We start from the raw sequence: 10562 nt of genomic DNA on the forward strand, positions 1-10562 counted from the left end.
TTATATAGATTTCTTATGGATTGGATGCAAACAAAGAATAATTCTTGTCATGTCTCACGTGTCTAGTCCACAACATTGCACAAAATGAGGATTCTATTGTATCATCTATAATGACAACTATGTTACCTAATGATTGCAGCCTAAATATTATTGGTCTTGAACTTGCTTCTATCTCAACAGTTGCTACGACTGTAGAAATTAGCCTAGGAAGAACAATTAATGTTAGTAATGAGTTAACAGTACAACAAAGGGCTCAATTGCTAAACATGTTGTGAAACCACAGTTTAGCATTTGCATGGGAATACCAAGACATGAAGGGCATTAATCTAGACCTCTACATAGAATTTACATCAATGAAGGATGTAGACCAATTAGACAGCCACAAAGGTGTGTGAATCCAACACTCTGATAAATAGCGATAGATGAATTGCAAAAGCTTCTAAATGCGGGATTCATCTATCCTATCTTAGATAGTAATTGGGTTTCACACCTGGTTATTGCACCTAAGAAGGGTGGTATATGGCATGTGTGTATTGATTATGGGGAATTAAATGTTTCTACACACAAGGATCATTTTACACTTCCCTTCATTGATCAAGTTCTTGATTCATTGGTTGGTAAGAGACACTTTTCTTTTCTTGATGGTTTCAGTGGATATAATTTGATAAAATTGCACCTCATGATCATGATAAGACTATGTTCACATGTCCCTAGGGAACGTATGCTTATTCAACTCTTCCATTTGGCTTATGCAATGCACCAGTCACTTTTCAAAGAGTTGTTCTAAGAATATTCTCTAATTTTGCACATGACACAATGGAGATTTACATGGATGATTGTACAACTTATGGCAATAAATTATGATGAAGCATTAGGAAATTTAGAAAAGGTATTACAAATATGTAAAGATCATTACTTTTCCCTCAATCATGAGAAGTGTTTTATGATGATGGAAGAAGTTGTATTGGGACACTTTATCTTTGCCAATGGGATTCAAATTGACCCAGCCAAAATCTCTATAATATCAGAGTTGCAAGTTCCATAGAATCAGAGGGATGCTAGAAGCTTTCTTGGCCATGTTGGATACTACATGCATTTTATCGAATATTTTAGCAAGATAGTTTCACCAATGTATGCTTTGCTTATAAAGGATTTTGAATTTGAATGGAGCCCCTATTGTCAAATAGCATTTGATGCACTCAAGGCTTCCCTCACCCAAGCACCAGTGTTAAGAGGACCTAATTGGAATTTACCTTTCCACATTCACACTGATGCATCTGAGTTTGCAGTAGGTGCAGTATTGGGACAAAAAGAAGGTGATTTTGAATATGCAATATATTAAACTAGCAAAAACCTTCAAGGTGTCAAAGCTAACTACACAGTGACAGAGAAATAAATGCTTGTTGTTATCTATGCAATCAATAATTTCAGCAATTACATCACAAGATACTTTCTTTTCATCCATACTGACCATTAGATATTTGATGAATAAACTAGTGGTTTATGGTAGACTTGTAATATCGTTTCTTTTACTTTAGGAGTTTGATGTAACTATAGTTGATAAACCATAGAAAGCTAACATTGTTGCAAATTTTATTTCAAGGCTTCCTAATAATACAAAGGACCATGAAGTGGTAGATGACTCATTCCCTAATGAACACCTATTTGCCTTATCAATATACTCACCCTAGTATGTAGATATTTCCAACTATCTAGTGGTGAGAAGGAGACCCCAACAGTTCTCTCCTATGGAGAAAAAACAACTAATACATCTCACTTTTTCCTACTCCTAGATAGCTGGATACTTATTTCAAACCAGTCTTGACAATGTAATGAGGAGATGTCTAAGAAAGGATGAAACATATATGACATATTTAGGGCCTATCATGATGAGCCCTGTGGCAGACAATTTGGTACTAAGAGGACTACTATGAAGATACTTAATTTAGGCTATGATCACAAGGATGTAGTTCAGTACACTAGACAATGTCACCATTTTCAAAGAATGGGAAGACCTACAAGGAGTCATGAGATGCCCCTACATCCACATGTCTCCCAAGCCCCATTTAATGGGGCTTGGATTTTATTAGGCCTATTGAGCCAACATCAAATGGTAAGTCATACATACTGGTTTGTATTCACTAATTAACTAAATGGGTTGAAGTGAAATCTCTTAGGAATGCTAGAGATCTCAAGGTAGCTTAGTTTATGTATTAAGAAATCTTTTGTTGATATGGGGTACCTAGAGATTTGGTTACAGATCAAGGACCACAATTCACCTTTTATCTGATTGCCAAATTGGTTAAAGAATATGAGATACAACATAGGAAGACCACACCCTATCACTCACAGGCGAATGATCAGGTGGAGGTTACTAATAGAGAATTGGAAGCAATTCAAACAAAGACTGTGTAGGTACATAGGAGAGATTAGGCGTCTAGACTCTCAAAACTGGTATGGGATAAAGGATTACATGCAAATCCTCTATATGGTTTAATTCTATGAGTTGGTTTATGATACAAAGAAACTCATGCTTATTGAATTTGAATATAAAATATTAAGAACAACTGTGAAAATTGTGATGCATCTTGATCAAGTGTAGAAGGATGGATTGCACCAATTCAATGCAGTGGATGAGATGAGGTTAGAAGCCCTACATCATACTGAACAAGTACATAAACAATGGATAAAATGAAATTACCAATACATAAAAACAAAGGAATTCAATGAGGGTGATTGGGCCTTATTATATGATTCACAATATAATGATATCAAGGGTAAATTGCAAACATATTGGATGAGACCTTTAAAAATATAGAAAGTTTACCCTAATGATGTTGTTCAACTGATCACCATTGACCCTGTTAGGTTTAAATTAATGGTAAATGGACATAGAATGAAGTTATATAAGAATCCTTTAGACATATTATAATTCATACAGGCTCTTCACCAACAATTCACAGCATCTGATTCACCCACTCCGCTAGATTTTCCATCACCCACTGCTCCAACATTTCCATCTACCCCAAATCATGCATCATCTTCCACACCATCTATTCCATCAATAATAGAGGATCATTTTATATCTGTTGGTGAACCATCTGGTTCACCTGCAACCACTCCCTCTGCATAATAATTTCTCAATCTCACATGTACACATTGTACTCATTTCTTTTTAGTTCACTTTTCATTTTTTGGTTAGAACAAGACATTTAGCAAGACTTGATTCTATTTTACAATGGGACTTGATTCATTTTTGTAGTATAAATATTCTTCGCATGTAGCCATTCCATTTACAACCACATCACTATCTTCTCATTCAAAATTCAAATTTTTTGGCACTTCTCTCACATCATTAGCATGAATCATAATTGTCAGCCCGTCCGCATGTGCCTTGGAAACATTACAAGTATGCACCACATTAACCAAACATTTACTTTATTTAGTGTACTTTAAGCATATTATTTCTCATAGTTTATATTTATTTCATTATGTCATTATTGTATATTATTTATAATTCTTCACATGGAGGACACATGTGAAATTAAGTTGGGGGGGGGGATTGGCATAATATTTGATGTGTTTATATGGTATAACATATTTGATGTGATTGTTATCCTTGCTATGTTATTATTATCTATAGCTTGTCTTGGTATCATTCTGGAAAAAATGATTGCTATTATTCTTTAGTATGGCTTGTTATAATGTAACAAGGAATATGACTGGTCACACGAGTTTGATTTCTTGAAAGAGGTTGTTACCATTTGTTAGAATATAACTAAGTATCAATTTTGTATACACTTGGTTTAAGTATAGTCATTTAGCCATTTCCAGAAAGCCATTCCCATAATTTACAAAAGATTGCAGTCATTTTCAGTCTTGAGAAGTGAAAGTGGACAAAATTGTTCGTAAATTAGTGATAGAGGGCAAGAATTTTTGCGATTTTCTCCATAATTATTCAATGTAACTAGTGTTTTCAGCTGAAGGAAACAATGGGAGGTGACCCTATTAGGATGGCACCAATGAACCACACCCTGTTACTCTAGGATGCAGATTATCTTCCGCTCTTTGCGCAAGCAGGATGGATTCATTATTGTCTACGCCTTACTGAATTGAATGAAGAAATGACAAAGCAATTTGCCTCTACACTAAAAAATGATAAATAAATGGTTGGGGGATCAAGAGTTGATGCTTCTAAAGATGCAATTACAGGAAGTGAATGGTTTGCCAAGAATGGGGGAAAAAATTCCAGTTTTCCCTAATCCCGGGTCAACGATGACTGAATTTTCTTTCCAGAATGAATTTTTTTAGTCCACTTCACAAGGTAGAAAATGTTTGTCCCTTCCTGAATTATGGAAAACCGTTGTGCTTCTTGTCATACTATTCATTTTAAGTTGTTAAGCCACTTGAGACATAACAGATTGGTGAATGTTCCCAATTACTTGCATCATATGCTTACTATTATGTCTATGAAATATAAGGAAAAGAGGAAACCCACCTCTATATCACATTATTGTTTAGTGGTGTCGTTAATAAAAAGGAGTTTGTCATCTTAGTTTCCTAATGTGACATGGGAAGAATTCAAAGAGTGTGACAATATTCATAATATACTATTAAGGCATGTTCTAGAATGTGGGGAGGATGAAGAACAACAAGACTCTAGGGTAGAAACTAAAACCCTAGTTGGAGAACCCTCTGTGGGTTGCAATTGGAAGTGTGAATGATTTTTCTTTCAATGACTCTAACATTCAGCTATAAACAATTATGGAAGAGGGAAATGTTGATATTAATGAACCAGAAAACCCACAAGCAACAATGCCAGAAGTGCATGCAATATCACATGAAACACCCTCGCCATCAAAACAAAAAGCCTCTGTGAAGAAAATGAAAGAACCTACCTCTTCTTCCAACTCAGGACAAAAGAAGAAATGGGTTGCACATATAAGGGAGGAACACTTGACTGCAAGGTAAAAAGTACTGAGGCAATCTCAAAAGGCATCCTTGGTGGAGAAGGGAAAGAAAGCAGAGGAGGAAACGCATAAGAAAACAATAGAGAATGTAGGTCTTCAAAATTTAAAAGAATCTTGACCATAGAAAGAGGCTAAAGGTGCCAAGGTAGAACAAATCTCTCGAAGGTAGTCTACTCACCTCCAAAAGAAAAAGCCTCTAGCAGAACAAGCATTTAAGGTGGAGACAGTTCAATTAGAGGATATTGATTTTGAAAGAAGTTGCATGTTTTTTGATAAAGGAAAAGGAAAAGAAAAAATAGAGAATATTCATGAAGGGACTGATGAAAGAAAAAAAAATCAATTTTATCATTTGGATGATTTTGATATGAACATCGAAGAAGAGGATTTCTATATTGCAAGGAAAATCCCTAAGAAGCCAGTCAACCCTGTACATCAAGATACCATTTTACTTGTGAAAGGTTGTGATGCTAACATTGGTGAGTAATAAAAAGGGCCTAAAATTTCTATTGGTCCTAAACATGTCATTGAAAGTAAGAAAATGATAGAGCTACATGTCGCTCTTGAGAAAATCAAATTTTAAGAACAACAGCTAAATGGGTTTAAAGACAGGGAACTCAATTTGAAAGAACAAGTGCTAGAGTTGGAAGAAAATTTGTAAGCAGATGGTGTTGGACTCAAGTATTTGGCTAGCATGACCTTTATTAAATCACAAAGAAGGGAATGCACCATTATTGGTAAAAATAATACACCTGCATCAGTAAGTACAGTAAAACTTGTCTATGAACTATGAAAACAAGAAGAGAAATATGTAGAACATAATGCACAATGGACTGAAGAAAAGAAGAATCCCTTCAACAACAATATGAAGTCAAGACATAAACAAAAATGACACATGGATAAGGAAATTGACCAATCAATTGGTACGAATAGACGAGTTGGCAAATTAGATGAGGAATTGTAGGCCTTCTGCTAGAGTGTATTCTTTGTACTTATAAGAAAAAAATATTTGTTTTCAAATTACTCAGTTGATGAATGATCACCCTATATCAATTCTGGACGCTCAATTATTTTTGCAAGCTTATTCCAAAGCCGACACCAATCCACAGGGGCTTCACTTAGTGAACCTAGTTATAGCACGTGCGTTCATGGAATACTAAAGAATCCCCCTATTTTCAAAAAAAATATTGCCATAAACTCCTCTTTTGTCACCCCCTCCCAATACATAGCCCGAATTAAAAGCCCCCCTATTTTCAACAAATATTGTATTTTTTCATAGACGGAACTAAAAACCCCCTATTTTCACCAATAGGCAATATATTGCACCCTCATATTTGGGATATTAAACCCCCCAATATGAATGCACGTGATATAATATTGCCTAGCCAGTGAAGCCCCCGTGCACCAATCTACAAGATCAACTATGTGAATTTTACTTACATAACTTAGTTGTCCCTTATAACCTAGCTTGGAATCCTTTATATTATGTGGGGGATTCATAGCTAAGGGAACTCACCTCATTCCTCATAAATGACTAAGAAAGGGGAGAATTTATTCAGCAATACAAAGACAAAGAAAAGACATATCCCTTAAACATAATGCCTGAGTGTGAGGATCTAATTGCCATTGCAAATGAATAGATTGATATAATTCAAAGGACTGGTGTGTATGCAAAAGTTCATGATATCAAAAGGGAGAACTATCAAAGGATCCAAGTGTTCATGAGAAATATGGTAAAGGAGCAAACTTTGGAACACATGCAACAACGATGGAGTGAATTAATTTCAAAATTGAAACGCAAAAAGCCACATTCCCTATATCACTTCATTATGTTGGAATTAAGGGCCAAACGATGGATTAGAGTAGCGGAGTTACATGGGATTGAATGGTTGCCTCTATAATTTCATCATCCATTGCTTCTACATCGAATATCTATTGGAACAGACAACATGTGATAAATGTGGATGAAGAAAGATACTATTGGGAATAGATTGCTAAAGACAAGGGATTCTACCTACATAAGACATCAAGAATAACTCAAACAATTGACTATAGGCTAAGTGTCTTGGGCAGGAATACTTAGGAGTTGAGTTACTTGAGGACAAGTAAATGATAAAGTTGGGGGGTTTGATGAGTTTGTCTGATATACTAGGTTTTATAGTTCGATGTCTCTAGTTTATACCACTTTCAGACTTTAGTTAAGACTTCTTTATACTTTATGCATTTAAAAGACTACAATTACTATTAATTATAATATATATACATGTGGCATAATGGTATACATATATTATGTGTTTGATGAATGCTTGACACTAAATGATTTTGAATAATGGTTTTTGTACACGTGTTATTAATATCTTGTACTAACATGGCATAGGAGCATGAATTCGAATGAAGGAAGAATTTTGTTGCGCTAGACATCCTTAGTCCAAGGAAAGGGATTCAATGCACATGCAAGTGGGCAATTAGGAGCATAAATGGTCAAAGCAAAAGAAGAAGAGTCTTTGCAGACTCTACCTCTATTGAAATACATTTGTTGTTTGAATCAATCTACTGTTATGTGTCATCACTTACAAAGTGATAGAAAGGATTTCATTTATGTTTTGTTGTAACCGTTCAATAAAGGAGGTTTCCTCTGTAGTGAACTCCTATAGTTAGTTTTGTTCTTTCTGTTGAATAAGTCACCCGAGTCTTCAGCACGAGCGAGAAGTAGTTAGAAGTAAATAAAGGATAATTAATGTTTAATCTCCTTCTAAGTGTTTAAATAGAGATCTACTATCCTATGTAAACAATTAGTTGATAAGGAAGAAAAAGGATTTATTATGTCAGTCTTTAGTTTATTTTGTACTCAGTTATTACCAGATTCATGAGCATGAATAAAATATCTTGATCTAGATTCTCTGCAACTACTTTGGTGTTACTTTACATACGTGTTTATGGTGAAGAATTGATGAATGTTTCCTAAGTAGTACTGTTATCTCATAGAGAGACCACATTACTCAAGAAGGACACTTGAGGTAACATAGAATTCTCCTTTTTATTTTAAGTTATTTTATTTGCATGCATGAGAAGATTAATTTATGTTAATCTATAGTTGTTATTACTTTATTCTTGCTGATAATGAAGCTAGTGTAGTTAGTTAATCTGGTTGCAACCATCTTTAGCTGTGTAATTGTTCAGTTATTTAGTTTTGGGAAAAAAATTGCACCCGCAACCACTATTGTGTTGCTACAAAAGCCACCCGCAGCCACTACTGGTTAGTTAGTTTCGATTGCTTTAATTTTGTTTTATAGGTAATGTACTTGCTTAATACAACAATAGGAGATAGAACCCTTCACTGCACATACAGTGCCAATGCCATCTTTGAGATATGTCAATGGTCAATAATTTAAATGAGCCTCCATTTAAGTCAATTGGTTACCCCTTGAGCACTTCAACCGAGTTGAGTAGATGGTAAACTATTCTAGCCAATTGAACATAGTGGAGACCAGTCAAGATAGATCATCAAAAGCCTAATTGAGGGTTGGCCACAACTGGAATAAACATTATATTGATGGGTGTAGAAATGGTTAACTTGGTTTATCCTAGGGTTGGTATAATCCGTGGATGGGAATAACCTAGTTAGTTGTTCTATTGTCACTTTTATGGGAATGATTTAAGTCATAATCGAAAAGGGTATGCATGGTCAATAGACCAAATTGAGCTAAGAAGTGGGTGAACACACGACTCTCACTTGAACTATTGAGTGTTGCATTCTTTGGCCAAAGTAGTGTAAATAGACATTGTCTACATTGTCAATTCACTGCGATCCAGGTTTACATACTAGGTTGGGAATGTCATACATGTAGGTTGTAGCCAATATATGGTGGCTCTAGATATGTAGGACACAACACATGCTCCAAAGGCTATTATCATGAGGTCACCAAACCATCTCTTCATCAAAGGGTCGAGATTCTTTTAGTAGGAAGAGACACGGGAGACTGTCAAGTTTGTGATTAGGTGGAAAAGAGCTTCAGTGATTCTCTTCCTCATGCAGTTGGTGACCAAAATTTGAGGATGTATGCCAGCAAAGACATCTGGACCATTCATATTTCTTATGTAAGCTCATGGAAGCCATGAAGTATCTCTATGATATTTGGAAATTTGAAAATGGATTTGTAAATGTTATCATTCATCTGAAATTGTAAATGAATTATGATGTAATTGATAAGTTTGAAATGAGATTTGATGCTCTGCAAAAAGGATTAGAAAATCTGTTTGATGGCAACACACACAAGAGCACAAGAAACAAACATTAGTGTTAGCAACAAAGGATTATCCTAAACAGGCATATCAAGAGAGATATTAAGCATGAAATAGAAAGCATATAAACATAGAATAAAATAGCTAATCAAGATGCTCATAGTTGCTCCTCCCTTGTTCCTCTCCTCTCCAAGTCCCAAATGAGTGTAGCTCTCAGCTTTTAGCACTAGCCATGGATGCCATATGGAGATTCAAGATGGTTGAATATGATAAGCAAATCCTATGCAAGTGTAGATAGTGATGCTATGAAAAAACTCTATGCTAATGCCAGTATAACAACAATACTCTAATGCTTCTCTTTTTTTTGCTTGAGGAGAAGGGTTCTATTTATAGAAGAAATGGGGAAATGAAGGGTTAAGATTGAATGGTTTAATCAAGGGCCAAGTTTGAAAGTTGGGGATCCATGTGCACAATTGGCACCAATAAAATGGTGACAAGTGTCAACATAGGATTGGGTTGAGAGAAGAGGTTGGAGGCATTAAAGGCCTGAGAAGACCTCATGGTTATCTAGAGGCTAAGGGTCAAGTCCAAATTAAGATTACCCACTGGATTAAGAGTTAATCCAAGGATAAACCTTTGTGCAAATGTTTAAGAGATAATCATGGTCAAAGCATTAATGGCCTGATGAGACCTTTGGGTTGGGTAGAGGTTGAGTCAAAACAAATGTTTTAACCATGTGGGAGGGTTTGAGGTAACCATTAATGGTTATTGGAGACTTTGGGGATTAAGTGGTTGAAGGTTGAAAGCCTTCAATGGTTATCAAAGACTTTGAGCCATTTAGTGGTTGAAGGTTGAAAGCCTTTAATGGTTATCAAAGACTTTGAGGGTTTGAGAAGTGACTTCCCTTTTGCTTAGGAATGTGACAAAGTTTAGATAAGGGGTTAGGTTATTTAGAAGTGATTAGAAAATTCTAGAAGGGGTTTAGGCATGCAAGTGGATCTTGTAGGAAAATGCAAGTGGGAGGAATTTTGGTATTTTCAATTAAAATAAAATCATTTATTTCAATTAAATGGTGTAATTTGCATTTGGATAAATATTCAAATAAATATTAATTTATTTAAATGAGAAAAATGAAGATAAAGCATTAAAATGCTTGAAGACTTTGAGGGAAACCATTAAAGGCTTGAAGACTTTAAGGAAAACCATTAAAGTCTTAAGAAGACTATAGAAGGAAGCCATCAAGTTTGAAGACTTTAAAGCCATCAAGTTTGAATACTTTAAGGGAAACCATTAAAGGTTTCAAGTGGGTGAGGATAAATAGGATTTTAAATAAATAATTTATTTAAAATAGTT

Source organism: Cryptomeria japonica, chromosome 7 (genome assembly GCF_030272615.1).
Source record: "Cryptomeria japonica chromosome 7, Sugi_1.0, whole genome shotgun sequence".
Classification (NCBI taxonomy): domain Eukaryota; kingdom Viridiplantae; phylum Streptophyta; class Pinopsida; order Cupressales; family Cupressaceae; genus Cryptomeria; species Cryptomeria japonica.